The following is a 20,676-nucleotide window of genomic DNA, read 5'->3' as shown; positions in this document are numbered from 1 at the left end:
GCACAAATTTTTGTGCACCGGGCCTCTAGTATATATATAAAACCCTAATATGCAAATAGACCAAACAGCAGAACAACCAAACAACTGGTCACTATGACCTGTGTTGACCACCAGGGGGTGCACGTGGAACATGGCGGGCATCGGCCACAGCGGGATGGTGGAACAGGTGAACGGGGGCTCCAGACCAAGGCAGGGCTCATCAGGGTGAGCCTCTGAAAATTCTTTGTTCCCACGTGCCATGGTCCCACCCAGTGCTCTCACCGACTTCCTGTGCAGGCCCCGCTTGCACCTGCTGCCAGCGCCATCAGCGGTTGCGAGCAGCAGTTGCCAGCCTTGATCATCCGAGGGCTTCTCCACCTCCCTCTGCTCCTGAGGGGAGATCGGGGCCGGCAACCGCCTCTCACATCCGTTGCTGGCAACAACCCTGCTTACACCTGCTTCCGGCGTCTGGCACCGATCCCAATCACTCTGCACTGTCAGCAGGTGAGAGCAGGGCCGGCATCGTCATGGCGGCAGCAGGAGTGGGGCTGCTGGCAGAGAGGGGCCAGGCAGGGGTGTGGAGGATGGGCTCAGACCCACCCCTGTGCCCACAACAGCTTCGCAGCCCACAGTTCAAGGTTTACAAATTCGTGCACTGGGCCCCTAGTTTTAAATACAAAAGTATAAATGCCTATTGCTCTCCTTCATCATCTCCATTCTTCTTTGTCATGAAAAACTACTGTAAACACCTTGCTGGGTATTCTTCCAAACATTTCTTCATACATCCTATATAATAAAAGGCTAATAAGCAAATTTTCCTCTCGACCAGGAGTTTGACCAGAGGCCTCCCACCTGGATCAGGGGCCGGCCAACCTCCCACGTCCCCTCCCCATAGCCAGCTCAGCCTGATTGGGGCGGGCTGGCTGGACCCGCCCGTGCACCGGGCCTCTAGTTTACATATAAAATTTAAAAAATGGGGTTTAGGCCCAAGCTGGGTTAGCTCAGTGGATAGAGCATCGGCCTGTGGACTGAAGGGTCCAGGGTTCAATTCCAGTCAAGGACACATGCCTGGGGTTGCAGGCTCAATCCCTAGTAGGAAGCATGCAGGAGGCAGCCAATCAATGATTCTCTCTCATCATTGATGTTTTTATCTCTCTCCCTCTCCCTTCCTCTCTGAAATCAGTAAAAATATCTTTTTTTTAAAAAACAAGGTTTAGTCTGTGACTTGCTTGTTAAACTCAATATATCCTATATATCTTTCTACATCAGCATGTATAAATTTCATGCATACTTCGTTCTTTATAGCAGTGGTTCTCAACCTTCTGGCCCTTTAAATACAGTTGTGACCCAACCATAAAATTATTTTCGTTGATACTTCATAACTGTAATGTTGCTACTGTTATGAATCGTAATGTAAATATCTGATATGAGGATGGTCTTAGGTGACCCCTGTGAAAGGGTCATTCGACCGCCAAAGGGGTTGCGACCCACAGGTTGAGAACCGCTGCTTTAAAGTAAACAACTGTGCTATCTACCATAATGTATTTAACCATTTGTGTACTGACAATCATTTAACTATTCACAATTGTTTGAGATTATAAACAAGTCTACAGGAAACTTTCTTAAGACTGCATATTTGTGCACATATGTATTCCCATCATACAGATTTGAAATTTTGAGAGACTGCAAAAATATTCTATAGTTTGCACTACAGCAATTTACATTCATACCAATAGCGTGTGAAGATAACTGATTCTCTAGACTCTTGCCAATATCTAGTTGTTTTTAACCAGTAGTATAAATAGCAGAATCATCTGGGATACTTTCACAAAATGCATCTGTCAAGGTCTATCTACTGATAAATGATTCAATAAATCTGGGATAAGGCGTAGAGCATGAGCATTTTTTTAATATGTTTTTATTGATTTTTTTCTTAGAGAGGAAGGGAAAGGGAGAGGCAGAAGAAAAGGGAGAGGGAAAAAGACATCAATCAGTTGCCTCCCATAAGCACCACTACCGGGAGTTGAACCTACAACCTAACCTGGGTATGTGCCCTGACTGGGAATTGAACCAGTGACCTTTTGATGCATGGGATGAAGCCCAACCAACTGAGCCACAACAGCCAAGGCTAGAGCATGAGTATTTTTAAGACTACATTCCAGCTGATTCTGATGCACACTCTTTTTCAAGTTATTGCACTATAATCTTTGCTTTATAGTCATTAATTATATTCTTAAAATTATTGTACCCCATCTAGAAGATGTCTAAAGATGACCGTATTATGTAAGAATGTTATAATATAGAAAATCATCTGTTAGGAAATGCTCTAAGACTACACTGCTTTTTCATAAGGTTTGATGAGCCCACATCTTGAGACCTACGATTAACAGAGTCAGATATTATTTTGATAATTCCATAAACATTTCTTCTAGAAAGCTCTAAAGCAGAGGATTTCACTACTGCATGAAGTCTTATGAACTGATTATAGATACCTGAGATACTATGAAGAAGGATTCTGACGCTACAGCTCAGTTCAACTCTGTGACTGATTAATAATGTCTACCATCTTGCCCTGGCCAGTGTGGTTCAGTTGGTTGGAGTGTTATCCTGTACACCGAAAGGTGGCAGGTTCAATTCCTGGTCAGGGCACACACCCAGGTTGCAGGTTTGATCCCTAGTCGAATCACCAATTTTCCTTCCTTTTTTCCTTCCTTTTTTCCTCCTTCCCACCCTCCCTCCCTCATCTCACTCTCTAAAAAAACAATGAAATAATAATAACAATGTCTACCATCTTGGTTCTAGCAGGATTTACCATAATAAGGTATGTAACCCAAAAAGCAAACAGGGTGGGGGATCTGACAATACACTTTTAAAGGTGTATCCAATTAAACAACTGCTGTTTCTTCTGTTAGCAAATGGGAAAGCAAAAGTTTTTAGAAGTGTCTAAAATTTTAAACAAATGTATATGAGCAAACAAGAAATCAAACTGCCCATACTGCTCTATACTGGAACAGGGGTAGAGGTATCAGAGAGCAAGGTCATTTATTTTTAGCAGCTACTCTGGGACAAGCGCTTTATACATTATCTCATTTAATTTTCTTAACACTTCTATAAAATAAGTGGCATTCAGTTATATGTTCTGAGAGGATTCATTTCTTTTGTTCACGTACTTTATTCCTTAGTCACTGCCAAAATAACTACTCTATAATAACCATCACCAACACTTAAATCATGCTTAGTATATGCCAGGAACCATTCTATATGCTTTACATACAATACAACATTTAATTCTCCCAACAACCTTCAGGTAGATATTAGTATTTAGTTCCATTATAAATGGGGAAATAGAGAACAGAGAGGTTAAATGACTTGCTTAAGTGCACAACACTAGTTCTTAAATGACAGAAATGGGCCTCGATCAAGGCAGTCTGGTTGCAGAGTCTGTGATCCTAACCAGCATACAATACTGATAATGCTGATATTAAAAATTATTTCTTTATATATAGTTTAAAATGGAAACATTAAGCTAATTTGACCCTTGGCAAAAATGTATAGCTCACAGACACAGAGGTATGCTCTAAAGTTCTGTAAATACACATGGGGCAACTATACCGGTGGAATTCGAAAGTTCTTCCAACTTCCAACTTGAAGGCAAGTTAACTATTGACATTTGACAAGATGCAACCTATGTTTTTGGTTCTCATTCCTGTCATATACGAGATCAGCTTCCAGATTAACCTCCCAAATTATACAGAGGTAAACTGAATCTCAAAATGAGGAAACAATCAGACAAACCCAAAAGGTAAAAATACTCTCAGACAACTGGCCTAAGCTCTTCAAAAACCACAGGTGGAAAGAAAGAGTATTCTAGATTTTAAAAGACAAGATTTAGACAACCCAATTCAATGCACAGACTTTGATTAAATCCTGGATTTAAACACACACCCACAGATAAAATATATGTATTTTGGAGAAAACTGATAATTTTAAATATGGACTGGCTATTAAACAATGGAGCTATTAATTTTCAAGGGTATGACAATAATAGTATTTTGTTTATATAAGAGAATGTCCTTATTCTTAGGAGAGCCATGCTGAAATATTTAAAGTGTCATGGGATCCACAACTTTCAAATGGTTTAAGATTTAAAAGTACATATACATAGAAGGCATAATGTTAACAACTGGCTAATCCAAGTGTGAACTGTAATATTCTTTTAACTTTCTTAAAAGTTTGAAAATGTGAAAAGTAAAATGTTGGGAAAATCAATAATTGGACTAAGGTAAAGTGGTGAAGTCTGCATTAAATCTTAACACCATATTCTGACCAATTAAGCCAAACAGTCCACAGTATATTTTCTAGAAAGTTCAAGCATTAATAGACACACACATTTTCATATTATTTATCCAAATAATACAATAATGCAATCAAGAAAGAAGTTTTGATCATTTTTTTAAAAGCTATTTTAGGACTGTAACTAAACTCCTTTCCAATGATTTTTATAATCACAGGAGCCTGGGAGCCAGTCTCCAAAGACCAGACGTACTGACTGACATCAAAGTTAAGACCTTATAGAATTGGGGGGGCTCTTTAGTGAGCATAGGCTCAGAATCAAACTGCCAGATTAAAAAACCAGATCCAAGGCTTGAATTTAGGCAACTTAATCTCCCTAAATCTCAGTTTCCTTATCAAGAAACTGTATATACTTACAATTTTCTGTTTACCTTGTGTTGTAAAAATTAAGAGTTAATCCAGGAGCAGTACTTAGGACATTGCCTGGAGTATAGTTAGAGCTCAATATCAATTGGCTAGTATCATTGGAGTGCAATGCTGGGCAGAAGAGCTTGTGAAAAACTTGAACTTTCACCTAAAGTTGTTTAAAATAGTATAATAGACCAGATAAAATTTTATGGGCAAGACTCAAAATAATAGTGTACCTGTAGAACAGAAGGTAACTAAGAATTAAACTGTGTGACCATTATAATTTTAAAAGACATTTGAGAAGAACAATGTTCACTAGGAAAGAAGGCAGTCTGACCACGAAAGACAGGTAGGATGTGGAAGTTAGGTGTTTTTAACCCATTAGTTTTAAAACTACTCAGTACAGGCCACCAAATATTCTCACACCTATGTCCTTGATAAATCCCTGATAAAGATGATATATTTTAATTTTTTATATTACTAAAATAGTAGTAATAATCTAATCTAATGGAAGAGAAACATGCAAATTGACCGCACCTCTGCTAAAACCCAAGCCATGCCCACCAGCCAATCAGAGCAGCTATATGCAAATTAACCCAACCAAGATGGCGGTCGGCAGCCATGGAGCTGGAGCAAGCAGGAGGCTTGGTTGCCCCGGTGATGGAGGAAGCCAAGCTTCCCGCCTGCCCTGGCTCAAAGCAACAAAGTTTCAATTATAGAAGATAAATAAATACCAGATACCTGCTTCCAGCCAGCCTCCACTGGGAGCTTAGGTGGCTGGGGGCCGTGGCCAGGCTGCAAACAACCCTCAGCTCCTCACCCAGGCTGGCCACACCCCCATTTGGTGAGGATCCCCGTGTGGGGGCTAGGCCAACCTGAAAAAGCGTAGGCCTTCGCCCCGCTGGCAAGTTGACATCCACCGAGGGCTCCCGGGCTGCCAGAAGGATGTCTGACTGCCAGTTTAGGCCCAATCCCCCCGGGGAGCGGGCCTAAGCCAGCAGGTAGACATCCCCCGAGGGGTCCCAGATGGCAAGAGGGCACGGGCCAGGCTGAGGGGACCCCCCCTCAAGTGCACAAATTTTTGTGCACCGTGCCTCTAGTAGTAGTAGTAGTAGTAATAATAATAATAATAATAATAATAATAGCTAACATTTGAGGACTTACTATGTGTCAATACCATCCTAACTGCTTCATATTGGTTATATTATTTTACTCCTCATACCATCCCTTTGAGGAAATACTGTTACTACCCCCATTTTACAAATGAAAAGTGAAGGCCAGCATAATTAAGTAACTTGCCCATAGGCACACATCTTGTAAATGGAGGATTCAAACACAAGCACTCTGTTCCACAGCACTGGCTTGTTAAGTAAGCTAATTTCCTACAATCCATAAGTATGTAAAGTAAATAGCAACAAAAACAAAAATATTCACACTTTATACTTCAAGCATGCTCAAGAGTTAACAATTTGGTGGGAAATACCATAATGATACTAGTCTTCCAAGTAGATGATCCCACCACAGGCAAACAATTTATGACAAATTCTTCCTTAGACCAGTTTCTAGTTTTTTTAAAGAAAAAATAAATCAACAAATACTTTTTTCTTAATTTTGTTGAAGCTGTCTATAAATAGTTTTAAAGGAAAAAAGTTGAAAATTATCAACTAAAGATTTAAGGCTCTGATTTATTTACCAACTTATTCATGAGGGCAGTCTAAGAGGAAAGTTTATAGAATTCTTAAGTGAAATCTATCTTAGACACAGAGTTTTAAAAAAAGGAAGCATGTCACGTGATTCAACTTGAGATTATAAGTATCAACTATTCATGATATGTTAAAATGTATAGTTTAAGTCAGTTTAAAAAAATCTCAAAATGAACAATTCTCTGGTAGACCATACATATTGCTGGATTCTATCTTATAGAGTTACATGCTATACTGTATATACTTATTTTTCTATCCTTAACACCAGTGTTTCTCAATAAGAGAAAACTTTCTCTTTTACTAGAGGCCCAGCACACAAAATTGTGTGCAGTTAGGGTCCCTAGACCTAGCTTGTGATCAGGGCCATGTTCCACCCTGCTGCCGCCACAGATCAATTGGAGCCTGAGGGCTGGGAGGAGGGACCAAGAGATCTGCCTTCCGCGCGCTCACCAGTCGCTGCCGTGCCACTCACCCTGGTTCCCCCATTAGCCATCCCCTGATCAGTCGGAGCCTGCAGGATGGGGGGAGGGACCAAGCAGTCTGCCTTCCTCCCACTCACCAGACCCCAGTTCTGCCCCACCACTGCCACCCATTGATTGGAACCTGGCCGACCTGATTGGGGTGTTGGGGGCAATCCGGCCTGAATCAGGCTGGTTCGCTGGCCACAGTGGGTGTCATAGCGACTAGTCATTAGGTCGTTATAGTTGTGATGGCATTATGGTCTCTGGCTTTTTATATACATAGATTATACATCAAAATTCCTCATGTTGGTACCATTATTCAAGCTTTTGGAAATAAACAATCATTCTAAGATGTCATATAAATTGCCTACTTCTGTTTTCAGACCCATCTACCCCTTAAATACATTCCTAGGTTACTTAACTTATAAATGCAACCCCAACACTTATTAAAATTCCTCAATGACTCCTAGAAAAAGCTGAAGCACCTTGGCTTCCAGAGCACACCCTCCAAGCAAGGTCTCTACCAACCTCTCCAACCTAATGTCACTTCTGTACACTAGTAATGTCAAGTTTCTGAGAATTACTGCACACACTGTAATTCCGTACCTCTGTGCCTTGACTAATGTTATGCCTGATGCCTAATACGTCCCTTTACACATTTTTTGGCTTGACCTTTAACCAACTTTTGAGCTCAAAAAGTCATCTCCAAGTAGTAACTTAAGCTGTAGGCTAGTCTGAGTAACTTCCCTCTGTGTTTCTAAGATATACTATGCAGGCCTCTTAGAATTAATCATGAAACAACCTGTGTATGTGGTTTTTCTTAAGAGCAGGAAGTAATTTTTTCATCCATGGGCTCCAAGAACCCAAAGCCAATGCTCAGAGGAGAGGCTTAATAATCTTTTAAACTGAACTATGTAAACTTCAGGGAGTTATTACATATAAACGAAATGCTTTAAAGAGTTGTTGAGGATTTTTCCATGGAGAATGCAAGATAATATAAATGCAATTACAGCCTCCTATGCAGGTACTATCCTTGGCAAAATCTGACTGCTTACCTCGACACTAATGACTGAGATTCTCCTTAGTTCTTGGCTAACTTTCCCTTCAAGGCTTAAAACACCAAGAGACTGATATGAAGTCAAATAAATTTCCAGAGAGTCTATTAACCCAATAAAAATCCCCAAGAGATATGTGATTTCCATAATTCAGAAAAAAAGGGTGGTCTTCTTTTACCCCAGAATAAACAAGGGATCCAGATGTTTCTTTTTGTGAACTGTTGCAAGGAATAATTCTCATGGTTTATGATAAATCCACAGTCTGTATGTTTCTATAGTAACAAGAAAAGAATGCATGCACACAATCTGCAGTAATGTACCAGCTATGCTGGTTCTTGAAAACCTGGCGTTTTTACTGTTTGAAGATTTCCATGGCAAAACATTTAAAAACAAAATTTTAAGACACATACTGTTGAAAAATTAGAGGGTCATTTTGTTTTAAAGCAAAAAGTCTAAATAAATTCAGTATACAAAGGCACATTTAAGTATACATTCTTTGAGGTATTACAAGATAAAGCTATCAAATATATTAATGTACTGATTTCTAACTGAATGATCACTTACCATTTCAAAATCAGATCCTATCTATCTATATATATATAAAAGGTTAATATGCAAAGTGTCCCCTTGGGAGTTCAACCAAGAGTTTGATCGCTTGCTATGACATGCGTTGACCACCAGGGGGCGGGCACAGAACGAAGGAAGACCCCCATCGGCCCTGATTGCTGGCCAGACCTAGGGACCCTACCTGTGCATGAATTTCATGCACCAGGCCTCTAATATTGAAAATAATTTAAGCCCTGACTGGTTTGGCTCAGTGGATAGAGCATCGGCCTGCGGACTGAAAGGTCTCAGGTTCGATTCCGGTCAAGGGCATGTACCTGGGTTGCGGGCACATCCCCAGTAGGGAGTGTGCAGGAGGCAGCTGATCGATGTTTCTCTCTCATCGATGTTTCTAGCTCTCTATCCCTCTCCCTTCCTCTCTGTAAAAAAGTCAATAAAATATATTAAAAAAAAAAAAGATAATTTAATACATACACACATAAGCCTCCTTAAAACTTCAGCCATGAATCATATTTAACTACTAAATATGAAGATTTCTTTTTAAAAAATATTTATTGATTTTTTTAGAGAGGGAGGAAAGGGAAGGAGAGGGAGCAGTAAAGGGAGAAGTGGGAGGGGTGGAGCGGGAGAGAGAGAGGTGAGAAACTGACCAGTTGCCTCTCGCATGCACTCCAACCTCGGATTGAACCCACACCCCCAGTATGTGCCCTGACCAGGAATCTAACCGGTGACCTTTCTGTGCACAGGATGATGCTCAACCAACTGAACCACACTGGCCAAGGCTGAATATGAAGACTTCTTGATGACAGCATCAAGGGATACTTTCATTTTATTATTTTTCCCCAAAAATCTGCACAGAAAAAAAGTAGAGGGGGGAATTAAATTTTTTTTCCCTTAGAGAGTGAGGAAGTGAGAGGGAGAGAGAAACATCAATGTAATAGCAAAACATCCATCAGCTGCCTACTACATGTCCCCCACAAGGGATGGAGCCTGAAACCCAGGCATGTACCCTGATGGGAGAATCAAACCAGTAATCTTTCAGTGCATGGAATGATACCCAATCAACTGAGCCACACTAGCCAGGGTTAATTTTTTTAAAGATATGGTCCACTATTTTCAATACACAGGTTATCAAAAGTGAAACCAGAGGCTCTATAAAGTAAAAATGTGAAAACTATGCTTAACCTATAGGAAGAATGCTAAAATCCCCACATGCCAGGGGTTTTAAAACAGACTCCTTTCTTTTTGGTTCTTTGTTCTACTCACATTTTAATCTGATTATATGATCAGAGTAATCTGTATTGCACATTTGGCTTTCACAATTTAAAAATCATTTAATTGTTAGTAATGTACGACGACTAAGACGAAGACGATGACGAAGACAAGGACGAAGACGAAGACGAAGACGACGATGACGACGACGAAGACGAAGAAGATTAAGAAGAAGAAGAAGAAGAAAGCCCTGCTACCATCAACAAATCAACAAATGACGTCTCATTCAACTGGTGGGCAGGGTGGGGGGTGGAGCTGGGATCCATTGAGTGATCGCTTAGGACTGCCTCGTAGCCTCTAGCCACATGAGGCAACTTCGTCCTTGATGTGGCAAGTCCGAACTGAGATGTACTCTAAGTGTAAAACACACACTGAATTTTCAAGATTTTTGTATGAAAAAAAGAATGTAACTATCTCATTCATTTTTATAGCAATTATATGTTGAAATGAGAATATTTTGGGTATAATGGGTGAAAGGAAATATATTAAAATGAATGTCATCTGTTTCTTTTTAATGTTGCTACTAGAGAAACAGAAGGCAGCAGGAAAACAGGAAGACCAAATATAAGATGGGTTGACTTCATAAAAGAAGCCAGAGGCATGAGTCCCCAGGAGCTGAGCAGGCTGTGGAGGGCAGAACACTGTGGACATCGCTCATTCATAGGGTCGCCAGGAATTGGAGCTGACTCAAAGCACAGTAACACACACACACACACACACACACACACACACACACACACACACACACACACACACACACACACACACACGATGAATATTTTAGAGTCCAAACACACACATTTAAAAATCAACAAACACAAACTGCTATTAAGTCTGAACAGGATGCAAATTACACCAAAAAGAAATCAATATTCTTCCAGAACAAGCCTTTCTACATTTTAACAACAACAAAAATAATTGTGGGTAAGGGTGGGGGTTATGGAAAAAGAAAATCAACCACTTGGTTCTAAGAACTTGACCACACCTATAGAGAGTACCAAAAAGGAAGTGAACAATAATGTTTACCTTTTAATCACTAAAAGCAGCTAGAATTGATAGTATCTAATCTACCTCTGCTACAGACAAAGAGCAATAACTGAATTTGGTTACAATGACTACTACACAACACTTTGTCAATCTTTGAAACAAAAAGAATCCTGCTTGGAAATCTTTGTCAAGGAAATACAAACAACACTACAAATGTTGCCAAAACCGGTTTGGCTCAGTGGATAGAGCATCGGCCTGCGGAGTGAAGGGTCCTGGGTTCAATTCCGGTCGGGGGCATGTACCTGGGTTGCGGGCACATCCCCAGTGGGAGATGTGCAGGAGGCAGCTGATTGATGTTTCTCTCTCATTGATGTTTCTGACTATCTCTCTCCCTTCCTCTCTGTGAAAAATCAATAAAATATATTAAAAAAAACAAAACACTACAAATGTAAGCAGCTGTTCCATTTGTCTTCAGATGATCTTATCCTTTGAGGGGACAAAAAACATTAGATTACAATATTTACTATTTTATCCACAAACAAAAGAAAGCACTTTTAATAGCATCCAAGTGCTATACAGTTGCTAGTTACAATTATCCATAAAAGTTTTAACCAAGGTATAGAAGCTAATTATTTCTGAATAAAATTTGAGCATTTTCTTCCCCCAAATTTGTTAAATTCCCATAGTAATACAAATGCTTGGACTTCTGAGACTTTGAGACCATTGTGTAATGTTATTAACTCTAGAGGTACTTAACAAATTTTTAGTTTCCTTAATACTTTTCTAAAAATATTTTTAATTCATTTCAGAGAGGAAGAGAGAGAGAGAGAGAGAGAGAGAGAGAGAATGAATGAGAATGAATATCATTGATTGGCTGCCTCCTGAACGCCCCAGTGTGCCCTGGTTCACAGGTAAACGCTCAACCACTAAGTAACACTGGTTGGGCCTTATTACTTTTTAAATGAAAATTTGAGGAGTCAAAATTATAAGGTTCAATAAGGCTGCTTGTCAAACTTTTGAATCTTTTAAAGTGGTTTACATTCTGGTTGAGGCTCTTTGGAAGATTAATGCTATGATTTAGGGAGAAACATTTTCTTTTCTGAGCTATTTTCAGCACTTTCACTGAAATAAAATATCAGTTCTCCAAATGACAAAGGGCTTATAGTATTTTAGTATGTTAAGTAAATGTTCTGTATTAGTAAACCTTATCTGGGTGGGTATCTTGACTTAAAGGTACTTTCCGAGGCAGCCTTTTAAAAAGGGCTCTAAGCTACTGACTAATTTCTACATTAAAGTGGAAAATCTGCTTGTTTTAAAAATAATTCAGGACAGAATATATTCCCTTTATATTTTCACACGATTGTACTCACTTATCCACAAGACATAAAGCAATTCATGCCACTTTAATATAATCACTAACAGCATGCATCCAAATCAAAATGTTCTCTCACTCTGTCTATATACAATAAACCCAAAAGGTATCAATAGAAGATACTCTTCTACAACAGGATTTGCTACAAGACATTTGCTCACTGAGGAACTAAGCAAAAGCATAAAATCGACCATTCTCTTCAATAAAATGTAGATTCGATGCTTAAACAATAAAAGCAAAGCAGAAATAAATATTGGTGGTATTTACTCTTCTTCCTCCTTTTAAGGCACAGTATTTTGTCATACTTTCTAAAAGACACAGTAATATTCCTACAGAATGCCCTGTAATATTCCTATAGAATGCCCTGTTAATCTACCAATTTTACTCAATTTAAATAAGAATGTTCTCACAAAAGGCTACATATTGTATATTTCCATTTATATGAAATGTTCAGGATAGGAAAATCTGTAGAGACAGAAAGATTAGAGGCTGCCAGGGGCTAGAGGAGAGAGAAATAGAGGGTGATTGCCAATGGATATAGGATCTCTTTTTGCGGTGATGAAACCACAGAAATGTACACTATAAAGGGTGAATTGTCTAGTATGTAAATTATAGCTTTTAAAACATGCTCCAAAAGAAATCAAGAAAGCAGTTACATGTTTCTCAACAATAGTGCACAATATCCATTCAAAAAATTACTGGTGTAAACACACACATTAAATGTGCTTAAAATAAACTTTATACTTATAAAGCAACAGTAATGAAAATATGAGATATTGGGCCTAATATATGGTGTTGGAAGATGATTTGACTTTGGGTGGTGGGCAAAGAATGCAATATACAGATCTTGCATCATAGAAATCTATGCCTGAAACCTGTATGGTCCTTTTAACCAATGTGACCCCCAATACATTTAATTAAAAAATTAAAATTAAGCCAGTAGCTGAATAGTGTGGGGGAAAATAAAGTCTGTAACACTAAAAAATGAAAAATAAAAATCAATCAATGAATATATATTTTAAAAAACACACATAGCCCTGGCCGGTTTGGCTCAGTGGATAGAGCGTCAGTCTGCGGACTGAAGGGTCACAGGTTCGATTCTGGTCAAGGGCATGTACCTTGGTTGCGGGCACATCCCCAGTGGGAGGTGTGTAGGAGGCAGCTGATCGATGTTTCTCTCTCATTGATGTTTCTAACTCTCTATCCCTCTCCCTTCCCTTCTATAAATGATGTATGAATAAAATATATTTAAAAAACAAAAAACAAACAAAAAAACCCAAACACACATAAAAATAAAATATGAGGTACTGGTGAAGGAGCAGACAATGAAAAAGAGTAAGATCCTTGACAAAGACCAAGCCTATATAGGAATTTAGTATATAACAGAAGAACTAGATATTAGTGAGGAAAGGACAGAAGATACAAAGAATGATACTAGAAAATGGCTTATCAATATAGAAAAAAATTAGATCTTTACCATATAATATACCAAACTCCAAGTGGTTTAAAGACCAAATATGAAAAGTAAAACTTAAAAACTTTTAAGAAAAAACAAAAACATAAAACAAGAATACATCTTTACGAACTTAAGGTGGGGGAGGATTTCTTAAACAATGCATAAAGCGTACGAGCCAAAGGAAATAATAAACTCAACAGTATTAATTTTAAAAACTGTATGCCAAAAGACAACACAAACAAGTGAAAAGACAAGCCCCCAGACTGGGAGAGGATAAATATAATGCATAAAAAAAAGCCAAGTTCTACCCCCCAACGTTTAAAAAATATATATTTTATTGATTTTACAGAGGAAAGGAGGACAGAGTTCGAAACATTGATAACAAACATTGATCAGCTGCCTCCTGTATGCTCCCTACTGGGGACTGAACTTGAAACCAAGGTACATGCCCTTGACCAGAATTGAACCCGGGACCCTTCAGTCCACGGGCCAACACTCTATCCACTGAGTCAAACTAGTTAGGGCCCTTCCCCAACTTTCTTGCAAATGTTCCCAGTTTGTACTATGTTCATCAGTTCTGCCTTACCATTTCTCATCTGGATAAGAGCAATAGCTTCCAAACTGTTCTGCCTATTTCTGAAATTGTCCACCTCTAATCTGCTCTGTAGAGCACTGACAGAACATAAAAAGAAAAACAGAAAAAAACAACAACCCACAAATTTAATAACCTCCCATGGCTCTCCATGCCTTAGGATGAAAATCCAAAAGCAGATCTCTTTTGATTTGTCTCCTATGTACTTGTTCAGCCTCCTCTCCTGCTGCTGCTTCAGCTTTCCCACCTTGCCCTCCACCAATCTAACATTTCCTCTCATCAACCACTCATCCTTTAAGAGTCTAATCTATTCAGATGTGTTAAAATATTCCAAGAAACTTTTCCAGATTGCCCCTCACACATCACACACCCTCTGTAGGCAGGTCAAGTACCCTCTCCTCCTGGCATGGCATTCTACCTCGACTCTACCATAGCACTTAATACACTGTACAGGGCCATCTTGACCTAAAGGAAGGGTGAGCGTATGTGTAAATGAACATGATCCTAAAACATCTGTGTGTAAGAAATAATAGCAAAATACTCTATTTCATCAATTCTGGATATCAGCTACTGTCTGTTAATTGCCCTCTGTAGGCTGAGGCAATGTTGGGCTAAGGTTTATGCCAGCTTTTCCCTCCTTCTCATTCTGCTGCTGCTAACTTTTGGGAAGGAAACCAAAAGTTACAGCCAGGCTGTCCCCATCCCAACCTACACAAGCTTCTCTAATAAAATATTTATTGAACACCTACTATTTACCAGACACTGGACTAAGCACAATAGTTACAGGGACGAAAATTTAGGCAAGCTTCCTACAATCATACATTATTACTGGAGACAGGAAAGCAATAAAGGAAAAGTGCAGGAGATGAGGCTCAGAAATTGCTCCTGGTAAGGCTTGTTTATTCATTTCATATTGAGTGCCTGTATTATGTTTAATCCTAAGGACTACAGATAAAAGATAACCAGACAGAGGCCTGCTGACAGAAAGGGACAAGTGCCCTGGATGACAAAAGAAAACTTTCGGGTTGAGAAGCTAGGTGATGTGAGAACAGAGAGGATGCAAGGGAGCTCCAACATTTCCAGGCTTAGGAAACAAAAAGTCCTAACCTGTGAGAAGGGAGAGGAGTGCCTTCCCCACATTAAACTAAAAGCATTTTCAATTCCGTTTAAAACTTTCTTGGCTTCTTAATATCACAGCTTCAAATTAATCTAGTTTATTATTAGAAAGGCCTTTCTTGATATGTTACAAAACAAAATTATAAGTATTTAATGAAAGCACACAACTTAATTCAGGAAAGTAAAAACAAATTAGATGCCAGAGAATATAGAAAGACTGAAGTTTATTTTGAGGACATAAGACTACTTCATCTCTGAATCCCCAGGCCTACTACAATACCTGGCACATTATCAATAAACAAATCAATCATAAACAGAATGGAGTACTACAGTTAAGGGGCCATAGGACTGGATTAACAACTGAAAAATTAAATATGAACTAATAGCCATTATGTAATTAGTATTGCTGAAATCCCATGGGCTGTTTGTTAACACCATGCATTTAGAACTGATTGTACAGATTTGCTTTTTCCTTCCTAAGAAAGGTCATGAATAAAGCTAGAAAATATCTGCACTTTGATTATTTATATGTCCAACACAAAACCAAACTAGCAGAAGAAAGAGTGGGTAGCTCAGAAGAAGGCAAGCTTCCTCAGACCTCAGGAACGAGCTGCTAAGAGCTAAAAAACCAACCACAATTTTCTATGATGATTTTTCAAATAAAGACAATAATAAACTTATTGGCCAAGCTAAAAAAAAAAAAAAAGATTATGGGTCCTTTTACTACTAAAATTTTTAATATTTTCGATTCCTAACAACTGAAATCTCTGGGTCACATGGATTTTGTAGTTAACTTTCACAAAAATATGTAGGGGAGGAGAAAATTTGCAGTGGTAAAGACAGCACTATAATAACCATTTTTCAAAGTCTGTTCATTTAAACATATAGTCGTCACAGCTAAAAAAGAAAAACCCGGAATCGAACCTGGGACCCTTCAGTCCACAGGCCGATGCTCTATCCACTGAGCCAAACCGGTTTCGGCAAAAAAACTATATTAAGCCAATAGTTTTCCTAATGAATAACCTCTAAGTGGAAATTTATTTTACAAAAATAAATAAAAAGGCTTTTGTTCACATCTTAAAACATTGTTTAGCTATTTTAAAATGTGTAGCAATAGATAAGTAAAAATAAAGTCCTTTCTACACTTACCATGTTGGCATTTCAAAATCAGAATTATACACTAATTTACTATAAGAAATATTTACTACAAGAAAAATTTGATCTCCAACTACTCTCAGATAACTCAAACCAGTATCAGCCAAATATTGCTTGCATCAGTTAAAGTGACTATGTCTGCTACACAGTGATGTTCATTTATAGGTCATAAGTCAAAACAATATACTGGAAAATAAGGACTTGGCAGTTCTCCTTTCTAGTCCAACCAATGGCATACAAATGACTTTCAGTAAATTCCTTAATCTCTGCCTAAGAGATTAGAAAATGAAGCTATTCAAAAACTGACCATGGATATATATTCTCATATCTGTGTCCATTTTGTCAACTCCATTGCATTTTGAGTGGATAAGATTTAGTTAGTACATGTGTGTGTCTGGACCAGGGGTGGGCAAACTTTTTGACTCGAGGGCCACATGGGTTCTTAAACTGGACCCGAGGGCCGGAACAAAAGCATGAATGGAGTGTTTGTGTGAACTAATATAAATTCAGAGTAAACATCATTACATAAAAGGGTACGGTCTTTTTTTTCAATAGTTTTATTCATTTCAAACGGGCCGGATCCGGCCCGAGGGCCGTAGTTTGCCCACGGCTGGTCTGGACAAAAGTTTCTTTTTAAAATAAGAGTTCCCAGAGAAACATTTCTATATGAAATCATAACTAGTCATCTTAAATTACCCAAATCAACGTCACCAAGTAAATAATTCTCTAAGTAAGTAATCAAAAGCTGAGTCTCACCTTGCCTATTCCCAGACTCCAAGTGGTATGATACTCCAGATATATATCTTAGTCCTCATAGAGTCCTTTTTTTAAATTTTGGTTTTGTTTATGACATAGTTCATTACTGAACACAAACAATGTACCAGACCCTATTCTAGGTCCTAGAAAATCAAAGGAAAGAGATTCTGGTCTCATGAAAAAGAAAATTTCAGACAGTGTTAAGCTAATAAAACAGGGTAATATGATACAGTGACTGGGGGGCTACATTGTTATTAAAAGGATTAATGGAATAAAAACCAGGAATTAATCATATAGAAAGATTGGAGGAAAAGAAGTGAAGACATAATCATCACACGTCTTTTATTTTCTATCGAGTTCTCTTTGTTTCAGAGGCTTCTAAGGTATGGCTATAGTAAAATGATTTAATAGTTTTGTCAAGTATTCCATGTAATTTAAAAAGTTTAAATTTTAAATGTTTTTATTGATTTGAGAGATCAGATGCCTCTTGTACACATTCCAACTGGGGACTGAATCTGCAACCTAGGTATGTGCCCTGACTGGGAACTGAATTAGTGGCCTCTCAGACAATGCCCAAACAACTGAGCAACACTGGCCAGGGCTAGAGCAACACTATTTTTAAAAGCGTAACGGTTCTACTCCAGAATCTGCTTAAGTCTATTATTGTCACCCCAAATATTTTCTGAAACTTACACATAAAATGTTTCTACTAAAAATGTGCTAAAAGGAAAATGATCAAGGATATTAAAATATCCTATATGAGGAAGTGACCTGCATGAAATGAAACATAATTATAAAATTCAAAAATCTATATCTGATTTTGGTGAACCAGAAACCTTATCACTAAATACAATCACACAATTTTCATTTGACCATGATTCTACTAAGTTACACACCATTTTGGTTGCTTTGTCAATCTTATTTTTTCCTAACTAAACCACATTACTATTGAACTGCCTGTATCAATATAAAGCTTAATAATAAAACAGCCTATTTCACCCTATTTTCCTTATCTATTTGACTTAACCTCAACTTTCTTCACTTAATTCTTGACCACACCCATCAAGAACAGATGTGGTGTTACCACTTGAAGAAAATTTACAGTCCTTTACATCAAGGTACTGTCTCACACTGAAAATTACTACAAACTAAGTAACACATCAGTCATCCTGTTCTATTCACTATGAAATCTAGTAAACTAACAAGTTCACCCACATATTTTCCTACCTCTTTCCTCAACACACTTAAATTGTAAAATTAGAGGCCCAGTGCATGAATTTGTGCAAGTGTGGGGTCCCACAACCTGGCTGCCAACTGGGGTGGATAGGGGCCGGCTGGCTAGGGGGAGGGACCACGGGAGGTTGGCTGTGGGAGCACACTGACCACCAGGGGGCAGCTCCTGCATTGAGCGTCTGCCCCCTGGTGGTCAGTGTCATCAGAGCAACCTGTTGTTCGGTTGACCGGTTGTAAAGGTTGCTTAGGCTTTTATATATATAGATAGATGTTTTCTCGGGTTTTTTTTTAGTTTGGTTCTTAAAACTTTGCAAATATTCAAATTTTACTTTCTTTTCCACTGTAGTCTTCATTCCCCATAGCAAGATATAAAAAGAATAAATTATATGTAGTTTTTAAAGTACTAAGCAACTGATCATAATATCTAAAATAATATAAACTAAGTTTATCTTTCCTGTAAAGACCAGGTTTTTTTTTTGTTTGTTTCATCAGGCTTAGCACTTTAGTGTTTTAGGTTCAACTGTATTCAACATTTCATTTTAAAATAAGCAATAAAAGTCAGAACGTAAGTAACTTTATACCATAAATTCAAAATGTTCATTATCACCTATTTGCTTAATCAGAAGACTAAGTGTTGGTGAAGCTGTAGCCTTCATGCTGTTGTTATAACAACTGTGTAAGCAAATTTGGAATGGAAAATTAACTTCATGTTTATACTTGTACCAGCACGAATTCTCTTACCAACTGAGAAACGCCCACATAACCCATGCAAACATTCTGATCATGCATTAGTTAACTTTCAACTTAAGTTCTATGAAAGAGAGTCTGAGCCAACTGAGTTTATTTCTTCATCCATTAAATGTGCAACTAAAGATTAGTTCATTTTGCATGTTAGTTTTCTTATATTAAAAAGTCAATTATGCCTAACCGGTTTGGCTCAGTGGATAAAGCATCGGCGTGTGGACTCAAGGGTCCCAGGTTCAATTCTGGTCAAGGGCATGTACCTTGGTTACGGGCACATCCCCAGTGGGAGGTGTGTAGGAGGCAGCTGATCGATGTTTCTCTCTCATCGATGTTTCTAACTCTCTATCCCTCTCAACTTCCTCTCTGTAAAAAAATCAGTAAAATATATTTTTTTAAAAAGTCATTTATTATCACCTATATGCCTGTTACAGTTCTAGACATCATACTCTATCATGCCTGAGATAAACCCCACTGTTATGACACTGCCACTGAATAAAGCTCTAGGCACACTCTAGCATGTCTACTTTGGATCCCTGTAACTCCAGAAAATAGTCATTTTCATCTCTATTTCAGAGATAAGAATTCTGAGTGTCAGAGGTAAAAGGTACAGTGGGGATAGGAACTCAGATTTCCTTGGCTCTTGGCTTACACTCCACTGACCACTGAGTTAAAAAAAGAAAGAAAAAAAGATGTTTAATTAAATGGCTTATGGCAAATAGAACAACTGTCAGGGTGAAGGTCAGTCAGAGCAAAGCAAATCTCTCTTAAAAAAACAAAACCATACTTTCCAAATGGTAACAAGGTTGCAACAATTATATAGGCATAGCATAATTTTTATAAACATTTTCTAAAAGAAAGTAGTTCTAAATAAAATTTGAACGAAAAAAAAATATTTTAAAATGCATACAACACTCTCTCCGTTGCAATGCGAACCATTGCATGGTACACTTTAAATGGGTGAATTGTATGGTATGTGATTTATTTCTCAATAAAAGTTATTTTTAAAAAACTTTCTGGAGAACAAATTGAAAATGTGTGTCAAAAGCTTCTGAAATGTTCATTTTTTAAAATATATTTTTACTGATTTCAGAGAGGGAGAAGGAGACAGACACATCAATGATGAGAGAATCAACCACTGAGCAACACTGGCCAGGCTGAAATGTTCATATTTCTAAAGTAATTTTACTTCCAGGAATTGACTATAATAAAATATCAGTCATACAGTGGTTTTTTTTAATGTATAAATATGTCTCAAATTATAGTATCCCCAAGTTCTAACCTGCCTAAAATACCATCAACAGAAAAAGAGTAAACATTCTTTACAATGAAATGTTAACAATTTTTAAGACTACATTCTCAAAATATTATTTCACAATAAAGCATGTTACAAAATAATACAAATGTGCAATTCCAATTTGTAAAGAAAATACATATAGTGTAGAGATAACAAAAAAAACACGAAGAATATAGAACAAAGTGTTAATAGTAGTTACTTCCAGTTGGTAACATTTTAGGCGATTTTAAATGGTT

The 20,676-nt window shown here is 38.0% G+C and overlaps 1 protein-coding gene across 9 annotated transcripts in view; it reads right to left on the bottom strand.

The window, feature by feature from the left end:
• The window catches only part of WHSC1L1 (Wolf-Hirschhorn syndrome candidate 1-like 1), a 141,784-nt gene that overhangs the window by 90,553 nt on the left and 30,555 nt on the right, over positions 1-20,676 (bottom strand). For 2 of the 9 annotated variants that reach the window (XM_015565221.1, XM_015565222.1), the window contains exon 2: positions 17,170-17,312. The exons of the other annotated variants lie outside the window; for them this stretch is intronic. The gene's annotated coding sequence lies outside the window, so the exon portion shown is untranslated. The remainder of the gene's footprint in view (positions 1-17,169; positions 17,313-20,676) is intronic. 9 annotated transcript variants of the gene reach the window in all.

Source organism: Myotis davidii, unplaced genomic scaffold (genome assembly GCF_000327345.1).
Source record: "Myotis davidii unplaced genomic scaffold, ASM32734v1 scaffold93, whole genome shotgun sequence".
Lineage (NCBI taxonomy): Eukaryota > Metazoa > Chordata > Mammalia > Chiroptera > Vespertilionidae > Myotis > Myotis davidii.
Note: the sequence above shows the minus strand (reverse complement) of the source record. Positions and strands in the feature narration are given on the sequence as shown.